Source organism: Schistocerca americana, chromosome 1, assembly GCF_021461395.2.
Source record: "Schistocerca americana isolate TAMUIC-IGC-003095 chromosome 1, iqSchAmer2.1, whole genome shotgun sequence".
NCBI classification, from domain to species: domain Eukaryota; kingdom Metazoa; phylum Arthropoda; class Insecta; order Orthoptera; family Acrididae; genus Schistocerca; species Schistocerca americana.
Genome location: NC_060119.1, coordinates 998,205 through 1,023,069, shown reverse-complemented (window position 1 = coordinate 1,023,069; position 24,865 = coordinate 998,205).

Sequence of the window (24,865 nt, the reverse complement as noted above, 5' to 3'; positions counted from 1 at the left end):
ACTTAAGGCGGCATTGTGACTTTTGTATTCAATTCCAATGTAATTTCAGTGTTTCATCATCAATGTGTAAGTAAATGGAATACATTGAACGTGCAGTGGTGTATCGGAAACTAATACTGGTCTCATAGGAAAAGATCAAAGCACAGACCCTAAGAAGTCTCACTCTTCTTGCACTTAAGGCGCCATTGTGCCTTTTGTATTTTATTCCGATGTAATGTTAGTGTTTCATCGACAATGTGTATGTAAAAGGAATACATTGAACCTGCAGTGGTGTATCGGAAACTAATACTTGTCTCATAGGAAAAGATCAAAGCACAGACCCTAAGAAGTCCCACTGTTGTTGCAGTTAAGGCGGCATTGTGCATTTTGTATTTAATTCCGATGTAATTTCAGTGTTTGATAGTCAATGTGTAAGAAAAACGAATACATTGAACCTGCAGTGGTGTATCGGAAACTAATACTGTGCTCATAGGAAAGGATCAAAGCACAGACTCTAAGAAGTGTTACTCTTCTTGCATTAATTCCGATGTAATTTCAGTGTTTCATCGTCAATGTGAAGGTCCAAGATATACATTGAAAGTGCAGTGGTGTATCGGAAACTAATACTGGTCTCACAGGGAATGCTCAAATCACCGACTGCAAGAAGAGTCTCTACTCTTGTACTTAAGGCGGCATTGTGCATTTTGTATTTAATTCCGATGCGATTTCAGTGTTTCATCGTAAATTTGTATGTCCAAGGAAAACATTGAACCTGCAGTGGTGTATCGGAAACTAATACTGGTCTCCCAGGGATTGCTCATAGCACCGACCGTAAGAAGAGTCTCGATTCTTGTACTAATGGCGGCATTGTGCCTTTTGTATTTAATTCCGATGAGAATTCTGTGTTTCATCGTTAATGTGAAGGTCCAAGGAAGTCATTCAACCTGCAGTGGTGTGTCGGAAACTAATACTGGTCTCACAGGGAATGTTCAAAGCACCGACTGTAAGAAGAGTCTCTATACTTGTACTTAATGCGGCATTGAGCCTTTTGTATTCAATTCCGATGCGATTTCTGTGTTTCATCGTCAATGTGTATGACCAAGGAATACATTTAACCTGCGGTGGTGTATCAGAAACTAATACTGGTCTCACAGGGATTGCTCAAACCACCGACTGTAAGAAGAGTCTCGATTCTTGTACTTAAGGCTCCATTGCGCCTTTTGTATTTACTTCCGATGCGATTTCTGTGTTTCATCGTCAATGTGTATGTCCAAGGAAAACATTGAACCTGCAGTGTAGTATCGGAAACTAATACTGGTCTCACAGGGAATGCTCAAAGCACCGACTGTAGGAAGAGTCTCTATTCTTGTACTTAATTCGGCGTTGTGCCTTTTGTATTTAATTCCGATGCGATTTCTGTGTTTCATCGTCATTGTGAAGGTCCAAGGAATACATTGCACCTGCAGTGGTGTATCGGAACCTAATACTGGTCTCACAGGCAAGGATCAAAGCACAGTACCTAAGAAGTCTCACACTTCTTGCACTTAAGGCGGCATTTTGTCTTTTGTATTTAATTCGATTTAATTTCATTGTTTCATCGTCAATGTGTATGTCTAAGGAATACATTGAACCTGCAGTGGTGTATCGGAAACTAATACTGGTCTCACAGGGAATGCTCAAAGCACCGACTGTAAGAAGAGTCTCTATTCTTGTACTTAAGGCGGCATTGTACCTTTTCTATTTAATTCCGACGCGATATCTGTTTTTCATCGTCAAAGTGAATGTCCAAGGAATACATTGAACCTGCAGTGGTGTATCGGAAACTAATACTGGTCTCACAGGAAAGGACCAAAACACAGACTCTTAGATGTCTCACTCTTCTTGCACATAAGGCGGCATTCTGCCTTTTGTATTTAATTCCGATGTAATTTCAGTGTTTCATCGTCAATGTGTATTTGCAAGGAATACATTGAACCTGCAGTGGTGTATCGGAAACTAATACTGGTCTCATAGGACAGGATCAAATCACAGACTCTAAGAAGTCTCACTCTTCTTGAATTTCAGGCGGCATTGCGCCTTTTGTATTTAATTCCGATGTAATTTCAGTGTTTCATCGTCAATGTGTAAGAAAAATGAATACATTGAACCTGCAGTGGTGTATCGGAAACTAATACTGGTCTCACAGGAAAGGACCAATGCACAGACTCTAAGAAGTCTCACTTCTCTTGCACTTAAGGCGGCATTTTGCCTTTTGTATTTAATTCCGATGTAATTTCAAAGTTTCATATTCAATGTGTATGGAAAAGGAATACATTGAAAATGCAGTGATGTATCGGAAACTAATATTGGTCTCACTGGAAAGGATCAAAGCGCAGACTCTAAGAAGTCTCACTCTTCTTGCACTTAAGGCGGCATTGTGCCTTTTGTATGTAATTCCGATGTAATTTCAGTGTTTCATTGTCAATGTGAATGTCCAAGGAATACATTGAACCTGCAGTGGTGTATGGGAAACTAATACTGGTCTCACAGGTATGGATCAAAGCACCGACTCTAAGAAGAGTCTCTATTCTTGTACTTAAGGCGCATTGTGCCTTTTGTATTTAATTCTAATGCGATTTCTGTGTTTCATCCTCAATGTGTATGTCCAAGGAATACATTGAACCTGTAGTGGTGTGTCAGAACCTAATACTGGTCTCACAGGGAATGCTCAAAGTACCGACTGTAAGAAGAGTTTCTATTCTTTTACTTATGGCGGCATTGTGCCTTTTCTATTTAATTCCGACGCGATATCTGTGTTTCATCGTCCATGTGAAGGTCCAAGGAATACATTGAACCTGCAGTGGTGTATCGGAAACGAATACTGGTCTCACAGGGAATGCTTAATGCACCGACTGTAAGAAGAGTCTCTATTCTTGTACTTAAGGCGGCATTGTGCCTTTTGTATTTAATTCCGATGCGATTTCTGTGTTTCATCGTCAAAGTGAAGGTCCAAGGAATACATTGAACCTGCAGTGGTGTATCGGAAACTAATACTGGTATCACAGGGAATGCTCAAAGCACCGACACTGAGAAGAGTCTCTTTTCTTGTACTTAATGCGGCATTTTGCATTTTGTAATTTATTCCGATGCTATTTCTGTGTTTCATCGTCAATGTGAAGGTCCAGGGTATACATTGAACCTGCAGTGGTGTATCGGAAACTAATACTGGTCTCATAGGACAGGATCACATCACAGACTCTAAGAAGTCCCACTCTTCTTGAACTTAAGGCGGCATTGCGCCTTTTGTACTTAATTCCGATGTAATGTCAGTGTTTCATCGTCAATGTGTAAGTAAAAGGAATACATTGAACCTGCAGTGGTGTATCATAAAGTAATACTGTTCTCATAGGAAGAGATCAAAGTACAGACTCTAAAAAGTCTCACTCTTCTTGCACTTAAGGCGGCATTGTGCCTTTTGTATTTAATTCCGATGTAATTTCAGTGTATCATCGTCAATGTGTATGTAAAAGGAATACTTTGAACCTGCAGTGGTGCATAGGAAACTAATACTGGTCTCATAGGAAAGGATCAAAGCACATACACTAAGAAGTCTCACTCTTCTTGCATTTAAGGCGGCATTGTCCCTTTTGTATTTAATTCCGATGTAATTTCAGTGTTTCAACGTCAATGTGCATGTCCAAGGAATACATTGAACCTGTAGTGGTGTATCAGAAACTAATACTGGTCTCACAGGAAAGAATCAAAGAACCGACTGTAATAAGAGTCTCTATTCTTATACTTAATAAGGCATAGTGCCTTTTGTATTTAATTCCGATGCGATTTCTGTGTTTCATCGTCAATGTGAAGGTCCAAGCAATACGTTGAACCTGCAGTGTTGTATCAGAACCTAATACTGGTCACACAGGGAATGCTCAAAACACCGACTGTAAGAAGAGTCTCTATTCTCGTACTTAAGGCGGCATTGTGCGTTTTGTTTTAATTCAGATGCTATTTCTGTGTTTCATCGTCGATGTGATGGACCAAGGAATACATTGAACCTGATGTGGTGTATCGGAAACTAATACAGGTCTCACAGGAAAGGATCAAAGCACAGAATCTAAGAATTCTCACTCTTCTTGCATTTAAGGGGGCATTGTGCCTTTTGTATTTAATTTTGATGTAATTTCAGTGTTTCATCGTCAATGTGTATGTAAAAGGAATACATTGAACCTGCAGTGACGTATCGGAAACTAATACTGGTCTCATAGGAAAGGATCAAAGCACAGACTCTAAGAAGTCTCACTCTTCTTGAACTTAAGGCGGCATTGTGCCTATTGTATTTAACTCCGATGTAATTTCAGTGTTTCATCGTCAATGTGTATGTAAAAGGAGTACATTGAACTTGCAGTGGTGTATCGGAAACTAATACTGGTCTCATAGGAACGAATCAAACACAGAGGCTAAGAAGTCTCACTCTTCTTGCATTTATGGCGGCATTGTGCCTCTTGTAATTAATTCCGATGTAATTTCAGTGTTTCATCGTCAATGTGAAAGTCCAAGAAATACATTGATCCTGCAGTGGTGAATCGGAAACTAATACTGGTCTCACAGGAATGGATCAAAGCACAGACTCTATGAAGTCTCACTCTGCTTGCACTGAATGGCGGCATTGTGCCTTTTGTTTTTAATTCCGATGTAATTTCTGTGTATCATCGTCAATGTGAAGGTCCAAGGAATACATTGAGCCTGCAGTGGTGTATCGAAAACTAATACTGGTCCCAGAGGGAGTGTTCAAGGCACAGACTGTAAGAAGAGTCTCTATTCTTGTACTTAAGGAACCATTGTGCCTTTTGTATTTAATTCCGATGCGATTTCTGTGTCTCATCGTCAATGTGAAGGTCCAAGAATTACTTTGACCCTGCAGTGGTGTATCGGAAACTATTACTGGTCTCACAGGAAAGGATCAAAGCACAGAGTCAAAGAAGTCTCACTCTTCTTGCACTTTAGGCGGCATTGTGCCTTTTGTATGTAATTCCGATGTAAATTCAGTGTTTAATCGTCAATGTGTAAGTCCAAGGAATACATTGAACCTGCAGTGGTGTATCGGAAACTAATACTGGTGTCACAGGGAATGCTCAAAGCACCGACACTGAGAAGAGGCTCTATTCTTGTACTTAAGGCGGCATTGTGCCTCTTGTATTTAATTCCGATGTAATTTCAGTGTTTCATCATCAATGTGTATGTAAAAGGAATACATTGAAACTGCAGTGGTGTATCGGAAACTAATACTGGTCTCACAGGAAAGGATCAATGCACAGACTCTAAGAAGTCTCACTCTTCTTGCACTTAAGGCGGCATTTTGCCTTTTGTATTTAATTCCGATGTAATTTCAGTGTTTCATATTCAATGTGTATGTAGAAGGAATACATTGAACCTGCAGTGGTGTATCGGAAACTAATACTGGTCTCATAGGAAAGGATCAAATCACAGACTCTATGAAGTCTCACTCTTCTTGAACTTCAGGCGGCATTGCGCCTTTTGTATTTAATTACGATGTAATTTCAGTGTTTCATCGTCAATGTGTAAGAAAATGCAATACATTGAACCTGCAGTGGTGTATCGGAAACTAATACTGGTCTCACAGGAAAGGATCAATGCACAGACTCTAAGTAGTGTCACTCTTCTTGCACTTAAGGCGGCATTGTGACTTCTGTATTTAATTCCGATGTAATTTCAGTGTTTCATTGTCAATGTGAATGTCCAAGGAATACAATGAACCTGCAGTGGTGTATCGGAAACTAATACTGGTCGCACAGGAATGGATCAAAGCACCGACTGTAAGAAGAGTCTCTAATCTTGTACTTAAGGCGGCATTGTGCCTTTTGTATTTAATTCTAATGCGATTTCTGTGTTTCATCCTCAATGGTGTATGTCCAAGGAATACATTGATCCTGCAGTGGTGTATCAGAACCTAATACTGGTCTCACAGGGAATTCTCAAAGTACCGACTGTAAGAAGAGTCTCTATTCTTGTACTTAAGGCGTTATTGTGCGTTTTGTTTTAATTCCGATGCGATTTCTGTGTTTCATCGTCAATGTGATGGACCAAGGAATACATTGAACCTGATGTGGTGTATCGGAAACTAATACAGGTCTCACAGGAAAGGATCAGAGCACAGAATCTAAGAATTCTCACTCTTCTTGCATTTATGGCGGAATTGTGCCTCTTGTAATTAATTCCGATGTAATTTCGGTGTTTCATCGTCAATGTGAAGGTCCAAGATATACATTGAAAGTGCAGTGGTGTATCGGAAACTAATACTGGTCTGACAGGGAATGCTCAAATCACCGACTGCAAGAAGAGTCTCTATTCTTGTACTTAAGGCGGCATTGTGCATTTTGTATTTAATTCCGATGCGATTTCAGTGTTTCATCGTAAATTTGTATGTCCAAGGAAAACATTGAACCTGCAGTGGTGTATCGGAAACTAATACTGGTCTCCCAGGGATTGCTCAAAGCACCGACCGTAAGAAGAGTCTCGAATCTTGTACTTATGGCGGCATTGTGCCTTTTGTATTTAATTCCGATGAGATTTCTGTGTTTCATCGTAAATGTGAAGGTCCAAGATATACATTGAAAGTGCAATGGTGTATCGGAAACTAATACTGGTCTGACAGGGAATGCTCAAATCACCGACTGCAAGAAGAGTCTCTATTCTTGTACTTAAGGCGGCATTGTGCATTTTGTATTTAATTCCAATGCGATTTCAGTGTTTCATCGTCAATGTGTATGACCAAGGAATACATTGAACCTGCGGTGGTGTATCAGAAACTAATACTGGTCTCACAGGGATTGCTCAAACCACCGACTGTAAGAAGAGTCTCGATTCTTGTACTTAAGGCTCCATTGCGCCTTTTGTATTTACTTCCGATGCGATTTCTGTGCTTCATCGTCAATGTCAAGGTCCAAGGAATACATTGAACCCGCAGTGGTGTATCGGAAACTAATACTAGTCTCACAGGAAAGGATCAAATCACAGACACTAAGAAGTCTCACTCTTCTTGCACTTAAAGCGGCATTGTGACTTTTGTATTTAATTCCGATGTAATTTCAGTGTTTCTTCGTCAATGTGTATGTCCAAGGAAAACATTGAACCTGCAGTGTTGTATCGGAAACTAATACTGGTCTCACAGGGAATGCTCAAAGCACCGACTGTAGGAAGAGTCTCTATTCTTGTACTTAATTCGGCGTTGTGCCTTTTGTATTTAATTCCGATGCGATTTCTGTGTTTCACCGTCATTGTGAAGGTCCAAGGAATACATTGCACCTGCAGTGGTGTATCGGAACCTAATACTGGTCTCACAGGCAAGGATCAAAGCAGAGTCCCTAAGAAGTCTCACTCTTCTTGCACTTAAGGCGGCATTTTGCCTTTTGTATTTAATTCGATTTAATTTCATTGTTTCATCGTCAATGTGTATGTCTAAGGAATACATTGAACCTGCAGTGGTGTATCGGAAACTAATACTGGTCTCACAGGGAATGCTCAAAGCACCGACTGTAAGAAGAGTCTCTATTCTTGTACTTAAGGCGGCATTGTGCCTTTTCTATTTAATTCCGACGCGATATCTGTGTTTCATCGTCAAAGTGAATGTCCAAGGAATACATTGAACCTGCAGTGGTGTATCGGAAACTAATACTGGTCTCACACGAAAGGACGAAAACACAGACTCTAAGATGTCTCACTCTTCTTGCACATAAGGCGGCATTCTGCCTTTTGTATTAAATTCCGATGTAATTTCAGTGTTTCATCGTCAATGTGTATTTGCAAGGAATACATTGAACCTGCAGTGGTGTATCGGAAACTAATACTGGTCTCATAGGACAGGATCAAATCACAGACTCTAAGAAGTCCCTCTCTTCTTGAACTTCAGGCGGCATTGCGCCTTTTGTATTTAATTCCGATGTAATTTCAGTGTTTCATCGTCAATGTGTAAGAAAAATGAATACATTGAACCTGCAGTGGTGTATCGGAAACTAATACTGGTCTCACAGGAAAGGATCAATGCACAGACTCTAAGAAGTCTCACTCTTCTTGCACTTATGGCGGCATTTTGAATTTTGTATTTAATTCCGATGTAATTTCAATGTTTCATATTCAATGTGTATGCAAAAGGAATACATTGAAAATGCAGTGATGTATCTGAAACTAATATTGGTCTCATTGGAAAGGATCAAAGCGCAGACTCTAAGAAGTCTCACTCTTCTTGCACTTAAGGCGGCATTGTGACTTTTGTATGTAATTCCCATGTAATTTCAGTGTTTCATTGTCAATGTGAATGTCCAAGGAATACATTGAACCTGCAGTGGTGTATGGGAAACTAATACTGGTCTCACAGGAATGGATCAAAGCACCGTCTCTAAGAAGAGTCTCTATTCTTGTACTTAAGGCGGCATTGTGCCTTTTCTATTTAATTCCGATGCGATTTCTGTGTTTCATCGTCAAAGTGAAGGTCCAAGGAATACATTTAACCTGCAGTGGTGTATCGGAAACTAATACTGGTCTCACAGGGAATGCTCAAATCACCGACACTGAGAAGAGTCTCTTTTCTTTTTTTTATGGCGGCATTTTTCGATTTGTAATTTATTCCGATGCTATTTCTGTGTTTCATCGTCAATGTGAAGGTCCAGGGTATACATTGAACCTGCAGTGGTGTATCGGAAACTAATACTGGTCTCACAGGAAAGAATCAAAGCACAGACTGTAAGAAGTCTCACTCTTTTTGCACTTAAGGCGGCATTGTGCCTTTTGTATTTAATTCCGATGTAATATCAGTGTTTCATTATCAATGTGTATGTAAAAGGAATACATTGAACCAGCAGTGGTGTATCGGAAACTAATACTGGTCTCATAGGACAGGATCAAATCACAGACTCTAAGAAGTCTCACTCTTCTTGAACTTAAGGCGGCATTGCGACTTTTGTACTTAATTCCGATGTAATTTCAGTGTTTCATCGTCAATGTGTAAGTAAAAGGAATACATTGAACCTGCAGTGGTGTATCGGAAAGTAATACTGTTCTCATAGGAAGAGATCAAAGCACAGACTCTAAGAAGTCTCACTCTTCTCGCACTTAAGGCGGCATTGTGCCTTTTGTATTTAATTGCGATGTAATTTCAGTGTATCATCGTCAATGTGTATGTAAAAGGAATTCTTTGAACCTGCAGTGGTGCATCGGAAACTAATACTGGTCTCATAGGAAAGGATCAAAGCACAGACTCTAAGAAGTCTCACTCTTCTTGAACTTAAGGCGGCATTGTGCCTATTGTATTTAACTCCGATGTAATTTCAGTGTTTCATCGTCAATGTGTATGTAAAAGGAGTACATTGAACTTGCAGTGGTGTATCGGAAACTAATACTGGTCTCATAGGAACGAATCAAACACAGACTCTAAGAAGTCTCCCTGTTCTTGCATTTATGGCGGCATTGTGCCTCTTGTAATTAATTCCGATGTAATTTCAGTGCTTCATCGTCAATGTGAAGTTCCAAGAAATACATTGATCCTGCAGTGGTGTATCGGAAACTAATACTGGTCTCACAGGAATGGATCAAAGCACAGACTCTATGAAGTCTCACTCTGCTTGCACTGAAGGCGGCATTGTGCCTTTTGTTTTTAATTCCGATGTAATTTCTGTGTATCATCGTCAATGTGAAGGTCCAAGGAATACATTGAGCCTGCAGTGGTGTATCGAAAACTAATACTGGTCTCACAGGGAGTGTTCAAGGCACAGACTGTAAGAAGAGTCTCTATTCTTGTACTTAAGGCGCCATTGTGCCTTTTGTATTTAATTCCGATGCGATTTCTGTGTCTCATCGTCAATGTGAAGGTCCAAGAATTACTTTGACCCTGCAGTGGTGTATCGGAAACTATTACTGGTCTCACAGGAAAGGATCAAAGCACAGAGTCAAAGAAGTCTCACTCTTCTTGCACTTTAGGCGGCATTGCGCCTTTTGTATTTAATTCCCATGCGATTTCTGTGTTTCATCGTCAATGGGAAGGTCCAAGGAATACATTAAACGTGCAGTGGTGTATCGGGAACTAATACTAGTCTCATAGGAAAGGATAAAAGCACAGACTCTAAGAAGTCTCAATCTTCTTGCACTTAAGGCGGCATTGTGCCTTTTGTATGTAATTCCGATGTAATTTCAGTGTTTCATCGTCAATGTTTATGTCCAAGAAAAACATTGAACCTGCAGTGGTGTATCGGAAACTAATACTTGTCTCACAGGGAATGCTTAAAGCATCGACTTTTAGAAGAGTCTCTATTCTTGTACTTAAGGCGGCATTGTGCCTTTTGTATTTAATTCCGATGCAATTTCTGTGTTTCATCGTCATTGTGAAGGTCCAAGGAATACATTGAACCTGCAGTGGTGTATCGGAAACTTATACTGGTCTCACACTGAATGCTCAAGGCACTGACTGTAGGAAGAGTCTCTTTTCTGGTGCTTAAGGCGGCATTGTGCGATTTGTATTTCATTCCGATGCGATTTCTGTGTTTCATCGTCCATGTGTAAGTAAAAGGAATACATTGAACCTGCAGAGGTGTTTCGGAAACTGATACTGGTCTCATAGGTAAAGATCAAAGCACAGACTCTAAGAAGTCTCACTCTTCATGCACTTAAGACGGCATTGTGCCTATTGTATTTAATTCCGATGTAATTTCAGTGTTTCATCGTCAACGTGTATGTAAAAGGAAAACATTGAACCTGCAGTGGTGTATCGGAAACTAAAACTGGTCTCACAGGAAAGGATCAAAGCACATACTCTAAGAAGTCTCACTCTTCTTGCACTTAAGGCGGCATTGGGCCTTTTGTATTTAATTCCGTCGTAATATCAGTGTTTCATTGTCAATGTGTATGTAAAAGGAATACAATGAACCAACAGTGGTGTATCGGAAACTAATACTGGTCTCATAGGGAAGGATGAAAGCACAGACTCTTAGAAGTCTCACTCTTCTTGCACTTAAGGTGGCATTGTGCCATTTGCATGTAATTCCGATGTAATGTCAGTGATTCATCGTGAATGTGAATGTCCAAGGAATACATTGATCCTGCAGTGGTGTATCGGAAACTAATACTGGTCTCACAGGAAAGGATCAAAGCACAGACTCTAAGAAGTCTCACACTTCTTGCACTTGAAGCTGAATTGTGCCTTTTGTATTTAATTCCGATGTGATTTTTGTGTTTCATCGTTAATGTGAAGGTCCAAGGAATACATTGAACCTGCAGTGGTGTATCGGAAACTAATACTAGTCTCACAGGAAAGGATCAAAGCACAGACTCTAAGAAGTCTCACTCTAATAGCACTTAAGGCGGCATTGTGCCTTTTGTATTTAATTCCGATGTAATTTCAGTGTTTCATCGTCAATGTGTATGTAAAAAGAATACATTGAACCTGCAGTGGTGTATCGGAAACTAATACTGGTCTCATAGGAAAGGATCAAAGCACAGACTTTAACAAGTCTCACGCTTCTTGCTTTTAAGGCGGCATTGTGCCTTTTGTATTTAATTCCGACGTAATATCAGTGTTTCATCGTCAATGTGTATGTAAAAGGATTACATTGAACCTGCAGTGGTGTATCGGAAACTAACACTGGTCTCATAGGAAAGGATCAAAGCACAGACTCTAAGAAGTCTCTCTCTTCTTTCACTTAAGGCGGCATTGTGCCTTTTGTATGTAATTCCGGTGTAATTTCAGTGTTTCATCGTCAATGTGTATGTCCAAGGAATGCATTGAACCTGCAGTGGTGTATCGGAAACTAACACTGGTCACAGGAATAGATCAAAGCACCGACTGTAAGAAGAGTCTCTATTCTTGTACTTAAGGCGAAATTGTGCCTTTTCTATTCAATTCCGATGCGATATCAGTGTATCATCGTCAGTGTGGAGGTCCAAGGAATACATTGAACCTGCAGTGGTGTATCGGCAACGAATACTGGTCTCACAGGGAATGCTCAAAGCACCGACTGTAAGAAGAGTCTCTATTCATGTACTTAAGGCGGCATTGTGCCTTTTGTATTTAATTCCGATGCGATTTCTGTGTTCCATCGTCAATGTTAAGGTCCAAGAAATACATTGAACCTGCAGTGGTGTATCGGAAACTAAAACTGGTCTCACAGGAAAGGATCAAAGCACATACTCTAAGAAATCTCACTCTTCTTGTGCTTAAGGCAGCATTGTGCCTTTTGTATTTAATTACGACGTAATTTCAATGTTTCAGCGTCCATGTGAAGGTCCAAGGAATACCTTGAATTTGCGGTGGTGTATCGGAAACTAAAACTTGTCTCACAGGAAAGGATCAAAGCACATACTCTAAGAAGTCTCACTCTTCTTCCACCTAAGGCGGCATTGGGCCTTTTGTATTTAATTCCGACGTAATATCAGTGTTTCATTGTCAATGTATATGTAAAAGGAATACATTGAACCTGCAGTGCTGTATCGGAAACTAAAACTGGTCTCACAGGGAATGCTCAAAGCACCGACTGTAAGAAGATTCTCTATTCTTGTACTTAAGGCGGCATTGTGCGTTTTGTATTTAATTCCAATGTGATTTCTGTGTTTCATCGTCAATAAGATGGTCCAAGGAATACAAAGAACCAGCAGTGGTGTATCGGAAACTAATACTGGTCTCACAGAGAATGCTCAAACCACCGACTATGAGAACAACCTCTATTCTTGTACTTAAGGCGGCATTGGGCCTTTTGCATTTAATTCCGAGGGCATATCTGTGTTTCATCGTCAATGTGAAGGTCCAAGGAATTCATTGAACCTGCAGTGGTGTATCGGAAACAAATACTGGTTTCACAGGGAATGCTCAAATCACCGACTGGAAGAAGAATCTCGATTCTTGTACTTAAGGCGGCATTGTGCCTTTTGTATTTAATTCCGATGCGATTTCTGTGTTTCATCGTCAACGTGAAGGTCCAAGGAATACTTCGAACCTGCAGCGGTGTATCGGAAACTAATACTGGTCTCACAGGGAATGCTCGAAGCACCGACTGTGACAAGAGTCTTTAATCTTGTACCTATGGCGGCATTGTGCCTTTTGTATTTCATTCTGATGCGATTTCTGTGTTTCATCGTCAATGTGAAGGTGCAAGGAATACATTGAACCTGCAGTGGTGAATCGGAAACTAATACTGGGCTCACAGGAAAGGATCAAAGCACAGACTCTAAGAAGTCTCACTCTTGTTGCACTTAAGGCGGCATTGTGCCTGTTGTATTTAATTCCGATGTAATTTCAGAGTTTCATCGTCAATGTGAAGGTCCACGGAATACATTGAGCCTGCAGTGGTGTATCGGAAACTAATACTGGTCTCACAGGGAATGTTCAAGGCACAGACTGTAAAAAGAGTCTCTATTCTTGTACTTAACGCGGCGTTGTGCCTTTTGCATTTAATTCCGATGCGGTTCCTGTGTTCCATCGTCAATGTGAAGGTCTAAGGATTGCATTGAACCTGCAGTGGTGTATCGGAAACTAATACTGGTCTCACAGAAAAGAATCAAACACAGACTCTAAGAAGTCTCACTCTTCTTGCGCCTATGGCGGCATTGTGCCTTTTGTATTTAATTGCGATGTAAATACAATGTTTCATCGTCAATGTGTATGTCCAAGGAATACATTGAACCTGCAGAGGTGTATCGGAAACTAATACTGCTCTCACAGGGAATGCTTAAAGCACCGACTGTAAGGAGAGTCTCTGTTCTTGTACCTATGGCAGCATTGTGCCTTTTATATTTAATTCCTATGCGATTTCTGTATTTCATCGTCAATGTGAAGGTCCAAGGAATACATTGAACTTGCAGTGGTGTATCGGAAACTAACACTGGTCTCACAGGCAATGCTCAAAGCACCGACTCTAAGAGGAGTCTCTATTCTTGTACTTAAGGCGGCATTGTGCTTTTTGTGTTTAATTCCAATGCGATTTCTGTGTTTCATCGTCAATGTGATGGTCCAAGGAATACATTGAACCTGCAGTGGTGTATCGAAAACTAATACTGGTCTCACAGGGAATGCTCAAAGCACCGACTGTAAGAAGAATATCTATTCTCGTACTTAAGGCGGCATTCTGCGTTTTGTATTTAATTCCGATGCGATTTCTGTGTGTCATCGTCAATGTGAAGGTCAAGAGAATACATTGAACCTGCAGTGGTGTATCGGAAACTAATGCTGGGCTCACAGGAAAGGATCAAAGCACAGACTGTAAGAAGAGACTCTATTCTTGTACTTAAGGCTTCATTGTGCCGTTTGTATTTAATTCCGATGCGATTTCTGTGTTTCATCGTCAATGTGAATGCCGAAGGAATACATTGAGCCTGCAGTGGTGTATCGGAAACTAATACTGGTCTCACAGGGAATGCTCAAAGCACCGAATGTAAGAAGAGTCTCTATTCTTGTACTTAAGGCGGCATTGTGCCTTTCGTATTTAATTCCGATGCGATTTCTGTGTTTCATCGTCAATGTGAAGGTCCAAGGAATACATTGAACCTGCAGTGGTGTAACGGAAACTAATACTGGTCTCACAGGAAAGGATCAAAGCACAGACTCTAAGAATTCTCACTCTTCTTGCACTTAAGGCGGCATTGTGGCTTTTGTAATTAATTCCGATGTAATTTCAGTGTTTCATCGACAATGTGTATGTCCAAGGAATACATTGAACCTGCAGTGGTGTATCGGAAAGTAATACTGGTCTCACAGGAAAGGATCAAAGCACAGACTGTAAGAAGCGTCTCTATTCTTGTACTTAAGGTTGTATTGTGCCTTTTGTATTTAATTCCGATGCGATTTCTGTGTTTCATCGTCAATGTGAGGGTCAATGGAATACTTTGAACCTGCAGTGGTGTATCGGAACCTAATACTGGTCTCTCAGGAAAGGATCAAAGCACAGACTATAAGGAAAGTCTCTATCCTTGTACTTAAGGCTTCATTGTGCCTTTTGTATTTAATTTCGATGCGATTTCTGTGTTTCATCGTCAATGTGAATGTCGAAGGAATGCATTGAACCTGCAGTGGTGTATCGGAAACTAATACTGCTCTCACAGGGAATGCTCAAAGCACTGACTGTAAGAAGAGTCTCTATTCTTGTACTTAAGGCGGCATTGTGCCTTTTGTATTTAATTCCGAAGCGATTTCTGTGTGTCTTCGTCAATGGGAAGGTCAAAGGAATACATTTAACCTGCAGTGGTGTATCGAAAACTAGTACTGGTCTCACAGGGAATGCTCAAAGCATCGACTGTAAGAAGTGTCTCTATTCTTGTACTTAAGGCGGCATTGTGCCATTTGTATTTTATTCCGATGCGATTTCTGTGTTTCATCGTCAATGTGAAGGTCAAAGGAATACATTGAACATGCAGTGGTGTATCGGAAAATAATACTGGTCTCACAGGAAAGGATCAAAGCCCACACTCTAAGAAGCCTCATTCCTCTTGTACATAAGGCGGCATTGTGCCTTTTGTATTTAATTCCGATGTAATTTAGTGTTTCATCGACAATGTGTATGTCCAAGGAATACATTGAACCTGCAGTGGTGTATCGGAAACTAATACTGGTCTCACAGCAAGGGATCAAAGCACAGACTGTAAGAAGAGTCTCTATTCTTGTACTTAAGGTTGCACTGTGATTTTTGTATTTAATTCCGATGCGATTTCTGTGTTTCATCGTCAATGTGAGGGTAAATGGAATACATTGAACCTGCAGTGGTGTATCGGAAACTAATACTGGTCTCACAGGAAAGGATCAAAGCACAGACTGTAAGAAGAGTCTCTATTCTTGTACTTAAGGCGGCATTGTGCCTTTTGTATCTAATTCCGATGCGATTTCTGTGTTTCTTCGTCAATGTGAATGTCGAAGGAATACATTGAACCGGCAGTGGTGAATCGGAAACTAATACTGGTCTCTCAGGGAATGCTCAAAGCACCGACTGTAAGAAGAGTCTCTATTCTTGTACTTAAGGCGGCATTGGCCATTTGTATTTAATTCTGATGGGATTTCTGTGTTTCATCGTCAATGTGAAGGTCCAAGGAATACATTGAACCTGCAGTGGTGTATCGGAAACTAATACTGGTCTCACAGTAAAGGATCTAAGAACAGTCTTTAGGAAGTCTCGCTCTTCTTGCCCTTAAGGCGGTATTGTGGCTTTTGTATTTAATTCCGATGTAATTTCTGTGTTTCATCGTCAATGTGTATGTCCAAGGAATACATTGAACCTGCAGTGGTACATCGGAAACAAATACTGGTCTCACAGGGAATGCTCAAAGCATCGACAGTAAGAAGTGTCTCTATTCTTGTACTTAAGGCTGCATTGTGCCATTTGTATTTAATTCCGATGAGATTTCTGTGTTTTATCATCAATGTGAAGGTCCAGGGAATACATTGAACCTGCAGAGGTGTATCGGAAACTAATACTGGTCTCACAGGAAAGGATCAAAGCCCAGACTCTAAGAAGCCTCATTCCTCTTGCACTTAAGGCGGCATTGTTCCTTTTGTTTTTAATTCCGATGCGATTTCTGTGTTTCATCGTCAATGTGAAGGTCCAAGGATTGCATTGAACCTGCAGTAGTGTATCGGAAACTAATACTGGTCTCACAGAAAAGGATCAAACACAGACTCTAAGAAGTCTCACTCTTCTTACACTTAAGGCGGCATTGTGCCTTTTGTATTTAATTCCGATGTAAATACAATGTTTCATCGTCAATGTGTATGTCCAAGGAATACATTGAACCTGCAGTGGTGTATCGTTAACTAATACTGGTCTCACACGAATGCTTAAATCACCGACTGTAAGGAGAGTCTCTATTCTTGTACCTATGAGGGCAATGTGGCTTTTGTATTTAATTCCTATGCGATATCTGTGTTTTATCGTCAATGTGAAGGTCCAAGGAATACATTCAACCTGCAGTGGTGTATCGGAAACTAATACTGGTCTCACCGGAAATTCTCAAAGCACCGACTGTAGGAAGAGTCTCTATTCCTGTTCTTAAGGCGGCATTGTGCCTTTTGCATTTAAATCCAATGTGTTTTCTGTGTTTCATCGTCAATGTGAAGATCCAAGGAATACATTGAAACAGCAGTGTTGAATCGGAAACTAATACTTGTCTAACAATGAATTCTCAAAGCACTGACTGTATGAAGAGTCTACATTCTTGTTCCTAAGGCAGCATTGTGCCTTTTGTATTTAATTCCGATGCGATTTCTGTGTTTCATCATCAATGTGAAGGTCCAAGGAATACATTGAACCTGCAGTCGTGTATCGGAAAATAATACTGGTCTCACAGGAAGGGATCAAAGCCCAGACTCTAAGAAGCCTCATTCCTCTTGCACTTAAGGCGGCATTGTGCCTTTTGTATTTAATTCCGATTTAATTTCAGTGTTTTATCGACAATGTGTATGTCCAAGGAATACATTGAACCTGCAGTGGTGTATCGGAAACTAATACTGGTCTCACAGGAAAGGATCAGCGCACAGACTGTAAGAAGAGTCTCTAATATTGTACTTAAGGTTGCATTATGCCTTTTGTATTTAATTCCAATGCGATTTCTGTGTTTCATCGTCAATGTGAGGGTCAATGGAATACGTTGAACCTGCAGTGGTGTATCGGAAACGAATACTGGTCTCACAGGAAAGGATCAAAGCACAGACTGTAAGAAGAATCTCTATTCTTATACTTAAGGCGGCATTGTGCCTTTTGTATTTTATTCCGATGCGAATTCTGTGTTTCATCGTCAATGTGAAGGTCAAAGGAATACATTGAATCTGCAGTGGTGTATCGGAAACTAATACTGGTCTCACAGGAAACGATCAAAGCACAGACTGTAGGAAGAGTCTCTATTCTTGTACTTAAGGTGGCATTGTACCTTTTGTATTTAATTCCGATGCGATTTCTGTGTTTCATCGTCAATGAGAATGTCGAAGTAATACATTGAACCTGCAGTGGTGTATCGGAAACTAATACTGGTCTCACAGGGAATGCTCAAAGCACCGACTGTAAGAGGAGTCTCTATTCTTGTACTTAAGGCGGCATTGTGCCTTGTCTGTTTAATTCCGATGCGATTTCTGTGTTTCATTGTCAATGTGAAGGTCCAAGGAATATATTGAACCTGCAGTGGTGTATCGGAAACTAATACTGTTCTCACAGGAAAGGATCAAATCACAGACTCTAAGAAGTCTCACTCTTCTTGCACTTATGGCGGCATTGTGACTTTTGTATTTAGTTCCGATGTAATTTCAGTGTTTCATCGTCAATGTGTAAGTCCAAGGAATACATTGAACCTGCAGTGGTACATCGGAAACTAATACTGGTCTCACAGGGAATGCTGAAAGCATCGACAGTAAGAAGTATTTCTATTCTTGTACTTAAGGCGGCATTGTGCCATTTGTTTTTAATTCCGATGCGATTTCTGTGTTTTATCATCAATGTGAAGGTCCATGGAATACATTGAACCTGCAGTGGTGTATCGGAAACTAATACTGGTCTCACAGGAAAGGATCCAAGCACAGACTGTAAGAAGAGTCTCTATTCTGGTACTTAAGGCGGCATTGTGGCTTTTGTATTTGATTCCGATCCGATGTCTGTGTTTCATCGTCAATAAGAAGGTCAAAGGACTACATTGAACCTGAAGTGGTGTATCGGAAGCTAATACTGGTCTCACAGGAATGGATCAAAGCACATACTGTAAGAAGAGTATCTATTCGTGTTCTTAAGGCGGCATTGTGCCTTTTGTATTTAATCCGATGCGATTTGTGTGTTTCATCGTCAATGTTTACGTCCAAGGAATATATTGAACCTGCAGTGGTGTATCTTAAACTAATATTGGTCTCACAGGAAAGGATCAAAGCACAGACTGTAAGAAGAGTCTCTATTATTGTACTTAAGGCGGAATTGTGCCTTTTGTATTTAATTCCGATGCGATTTCTGTGTTTCATCGTCAATGTGAATGTCGAACGAAAACATTAAACCTGCAGTAGTGTATCGGAAACTAATACTGGCCTCACAGGAAAGGATCAAAGCACAGACTCTAAGAAGTCTCACTCTGGTTGCACTTCAGGCGTCATTGTGGCTTTTGTATTTAATTCCGATGTAATTTCAGTGTTTCATCGACAATGTGTATATCGAAGGAATACATTGAACCTGCAGTGGTGTATCGGAAACTAATACTGGTCTCACAGGAAAGGATCAAAGCACAGACTGTAAGAAGTGTCGCTATTCCTGTACTTAAGGCGGCATTGTGCCTTTTGTATTTAATTCCGATGCGATTTCTGTGTTTCATCGTAAATGTGAAGGTCCAAGGAATACATTGAACCTGCAGTGGTGTATCGGAAACTAATACTTGTCTCACAGGAAAGGATTAAAGCACAGACTGTAAGAAGAGTCTATTCTTGTACTTATGGCGGCATTGTGCCTTTTGTATTTAATTCCGATGCGATTTCTGTGTTTCATCGTCAATGTGAGGATCAATGGAATACATTGAACCTGCAGTGGTGTATCGGAAACTAATACTGGTCTCACAGGAAACGATCATAGCACAGACTGTAAGAAGAGTCTCTATTCCTGTACTTAAGGCGGAATTGTGCCTTTTGTATTTAATTACGATCCGATTTCTGTGTTTCATCGTCAATGTGAAGGTCAAAGGACTACATTGAACCTGAAGTGGTGTATCGGAAACTAATACTGGTCTCACAGGAAAGGATCAAAGCACAGACTGTAAGAAGAGACTCTATTCTTGTACTTAAGGCGGCATTGTGCCTTATGTATTTAATTCCGATACGATTTGTGTGTTTCATCGTCAATGTTTACGTCCAAGGAATACATCGAACCTGCAGTGGTGTATCGGAAACTAATACTGGTCTCACAGGGATTGCTCAAACCACCGACTGTAAGAAGAGTCTCGATTCTTGTACTTAATGCTGCATTGTGCCTTTAGTATTTAATTCCGATCCGATTTCTGTGTTTCATCGTCAATGTGAAGGTCAAAGGACTACATTGAACCTGCGGTGGTGTATCGGAAACTAATACTGGTCTCACAGGCAAGGATCAAAGCACAGACTCTAAGAAGTCTCACTCTTCTTGCACTTAAAGGGGCATGGTGCCTTTTTTATTTAATTCCGTTGTAATTTCAGTGTTTCATCGTCAATGTGTATGTCCAAGAAATACATTGAACCTGCAGTGGTGTATCGGAACCTAATACTGGTCTGACACTAAAGGATCAAACCACAGACTCTAAGAAGTCTCACTCTTCTTGCATTTAAAGCGGCATTGTGCCTTTTGCATTTAATTCCGATGTAATTTCAGTGTTTCATCGTCAATGTGTATGTCCAAGGATTCATTGAACCTTCAGTGGTGTATTGGAAACTAATACTGGTCCCACAGGGAATGCTCAAAGCACCGACTGTAAGAAGAGTCTCTATTCTTGTACTTAAGGCGGCATTATGCCTTTTGTATTTAATTCCGAAGAGATTTCTGTGTTTCATCTTCAATGTTATGGTCGAAGGAATACATTGAACCTGCAGTGGTCTATCGGAAATTTAATACTGGTCTCACAGGTAATGCTCAAAGCAACGACTGTAAGAAGAGTCTCTATTCTTGTACTAAAGGCGGCATTGTGCCTTTTGTATTTAATTCCGATGCAATTTCTGTGTTTCATCGTCAATGTGAAGGTCCAAAGATTTCATTGAACGTGCAGTGGTGTATCGAAACCAATACTGGTCTCATAGGGATTGCTCAAAGCACCGACTGTAAGTAGAGTCTCTATTCTTGTATATAAGGCGGCATTGTGCGTTTTAAAATTTAATTCCGATGTAATTTTAGTGTTTCATCGTCAATGTGTGTGTACAAGGAATACATAGAACCTGAAGTGGTGTATCGGAAACTAATACTGGTCTCACAGGGAATGAACAAAGCACCGACTGTAAGAAGAGTCTCCATTCTTGTACTTAAGGCGGCATTGTGCCTTTTGTATTTAATTCCGATGCGATTTATGTGTTTCATCGTAAATGTGAAGGTCCGAGGAATACAATGAACATGCAGTGGTGTATCGGATACTAATACTGGTCTCACAGGGAATGCTCAAAGCACCGACTGAAAGAAGAGTCTCTATTCTTGTACTTACGGCGGCATTGTGTCTTTTGAATTTAATTCCGATTGAATTTCTGTGTTTCATCATCAATGCTAAGGTCCAAGGATTACTTTCAGCCTGCAGTAGTGTATCGGAAGCTAATACTGGTCTCACAGAAAAGGATCAAAGCACAGACTCTAAGAAGTCTCACTCTTCATACACTTAAGGCGGCATTGTGCCTTTTGTATTTAATTCCGATGTAATTTCAGTGTTTCATCGTCAATGTGAAGGTCCAAGGAATACATTGAACGTGCAGTGGTGTATCGGAAACTAATACTGGTCTCACACGGAATGCTCAAAGTACCAACTGTAAGAAGTGTCTCTATTCTTGTATTTGAGGCGGCATTGTGCCATTTATATTCAATTCCGATGTGTTCTCAGTGTTTCATCGTCAATGTTTACGTCCAAGGAATACATTGAACCTGCAGTGCCGTATCGGAAACTAATACTGGTCTCACAGGGAATTCTCAAAGCACCGAGTGTAAGAAGAGTCTACATTCTTGTACTTAAGGCGGCATTGTGCCTTTTGTATTTAATTCCGATGTAATTTATGTGTTTCATCGTCAATATGTATCTCCAAGGAATACATTGAACCTGCAGTGGTGTATCGGAAACTAATACTGGTCTCACAGGGAATGCTGAAAGCAACGACTGTAAGAAGAGTCTCTATTCTTGTACGAAAGGCGGCATTGTGCCTTTTGTATTTAATTCCGATGCCATTTCAGTGTTTCGTCGTCAATGTGAAGGTCCAAAGATTTCATTGAATGTGCAGTGGTGTATCGGAAACTAATACTGGTCTCACAGGAAATGCTCAAAGCACCGACTGTAAGAAGAGTCTCTATTCTTGTACTTAAGGTGGCATTGTGCTTTTTGTATGTAATTGCAATGCGATTTCTGTGTTTTATGGTCAATGATAAAGTCCAAGTAATAAAGTGAACCGGCAGTGGTGTATCGGAAACTAATTCTGGTCTCACAGGGAATGTTGAATGCACTGACTGTAAGAAATGTCTCTATTCATGTACTTAAGGCGGCATTGTGACTTTTGTATTTAATTCCGTTGTGATTTCTGTGTTTCATGGTCAATGTGAAGGTCCAAGGAATACATTGAACCTGAAGTGGTGTATCGGAAACTAATACTGGTCTCACAGGAAATGCTCAAAGCACCGACTGTAAGAAGAGTCTATATTCTTGTACTTAAGGCGGCATTGTGCCTTTTGTATTTAATTCCGATGCAATTTATGTGTTTCATCGTAAATGTGATGGTCCAAGGAAAACATTGAACCTGCAGTAGTGTATCGGAAACTAATACTGGTCTCACAGGAAAGGATCAAAGCACAGATTCTAGGAAGTCTCACTCTTGTTGCACTTAAGGCGGCAATGTGCCTTTTGTATTTAATTCCGAGATAATTTCAGTGTTTCATCGTCAATTTTTATGTCCAAAGAATACATTGAACCTGTAGTGCCGTATCGGTAACTAATACTGGTCTCACAGGGAATGCTCAAAGCACCGACTGTAAGAAGAGTTTACTTTCTTGTACTTAAGGCGGCATTGTGCCTTTTGTATTTAATTCCGATGTAATTTCAGTGTTTCATCGTAAATGTGTAGGTCCTAGGATTGCATTGAACCTGCAGTGGTGTATCGGAAACTAATACTGGTCTCACAGGGAATGCTCAAAGCACCGACTGTAAGAAGAGTCTCTATTCTTGTACTTACGGCGGCATTGTGTCTTTTGAATTTATTTCCGATGTAATTTCTGTGTTTCATCATCAATGCTAAGGTCCAAGGATTACTTTGAGCCTGCAGTAGTGTATCGGAAACTAATACTGGTCTCACAGGAAAGGAACAAAGCAAAGACTCTAAGAAGTCTCACTCTTCTTACACTGAAAGCGGCATTGTGCCATTTGTATTTAATTCCGACGTAATTTCAGTGTTTTATCGTCAATGTGTATGTCCAAGGAATACATTGAACCTGCAGTGGTGTATTGGAAACTAATACTGGTCTCACAGGGAATGCTGAAAGCACCGACTGTAAGAAGAGTCTCTATTCTTGTACTTAAGGCCGAATTGTGCCTTTTGTATTTAATTCCGATGCGATTTCTGTTTTTCATCTTCAATGTGAACGTCCAAGGAATACATTGAACTGGCAGTGGTGTATCGGAATCTAAAACTGGACTCTCAGGGAATGCTCAAAACACCGACTGTAAGAAGAGTCTGTATTCTTGTACATAAGGTGACATTGTGATTTTTGTATTTAATTACGATGCGATTTCTGTGTTTCAACGTCAATGTGAAGGTCCAAGGAATACATTGAACCTGCAGTGGTGTATCGGAAACTAATACTGGTCTCACACAAAAAGATCAAAGCACAGACTCTAAGAAGTCTCACTCTTCATGCACTTAAGGTGGCATTGTGCCTTTCGTATTTAATTCCGATGTAATTTCAGTGTTTCATCGTCAATGTGTATGTCCAAGGAATACATTGAACCTGGAGTGGTGTATCGGAAACTAATACTTGTCTCACAGGGAATGCTCAAAGCACCGACTGCAAGAAGAGTCTCTATTCTGGTACTTAAGTTGGCGTTGCGTTTTTTGTATTTAATTCCGATGCGATTTCTGTGTTTCATCGTCAATGTGAAGGTCCAAGGAATACATTGAACGTGCAGTGGTCTATCGGAAACTAATACTGGCTCACAGGGAATGCTCAAAGCACCGACTGTAAGAATAGTCTCTATTCTTGTACTTTAGACGGCATTGTGCCTTTTGTATTTAATTCCGATGCGATTTTTGTGTTTCATCGTCAATGTGAAGGTCCAAGTAATACATTGAACCTGCAGTGGTGTATCGGAAACTAATACTGGTCGCACAGGGAATGCTTAAAGCACCGACTGTAAGAAGAGTCTCTATTCTTGTACATCTGACGGCATTGTGCCTTTTGTATTTAATTCCGATGTAATCTCAGAGTTTCATTGTCAACTTGTATGCCCAAGGAATACATTGAACCTGCAGTGGTGTATTGGAAACTAACACTGGTCTCACAGGGAATGCTCAAAGCACCGACTGTAAGAAGTGTCTCTATTCTTGCACTTAAGGCGGCATTGTGCCATTTACATTTAATTCCGATGAGATTTCTGTGTTTCATCGTCAATGTGAAGGTCCAAGGAGAACATTGAACCTGCAGTGGTGTATCGGAAACTATTACTGGTGTAACAGGGAATGCTAAAATCACCGACTGTAAGAAGAGTCTCTATTCTTGTACTTAAGGCGGCATTGTGTCTTTTGTATTTAATTCCGATGCGATTTATGTGTTTCATCGTAAATGTGATGGTCCAAGGAAAACATTGAACCTGCAGTAGTGTATCGGAAACTAATACTGGTCTCACAGGAAAGGATCAAAGCACAGATTCTAGGAAGTCTCACTCTTGTTGCACTTAAGGCGGCAATGTGACTTTTGTATTTAATTCCGAGATAATTTCAGTGTTTCATCGTCAATTTTTATGTCCAAAGAATACATTGAACCTGTAGTGCTGTATCGGAAACTAATACTGGTCTCACAGGGAATGCTCAAAGCACCGACTGTAAGAAGAGTTTACATTCTTGTACTTAAGGCGGCATTGTGCCTTTTGTATTTAATTCCGATGTAATTTCAGTGTTTCATCGTAAATGAGAAGGTCCAAGGATTACATTGAACCTGCAGTGGTGTATCGGAAACTAATACTGGTCTCACAGGGAATGCTCAAA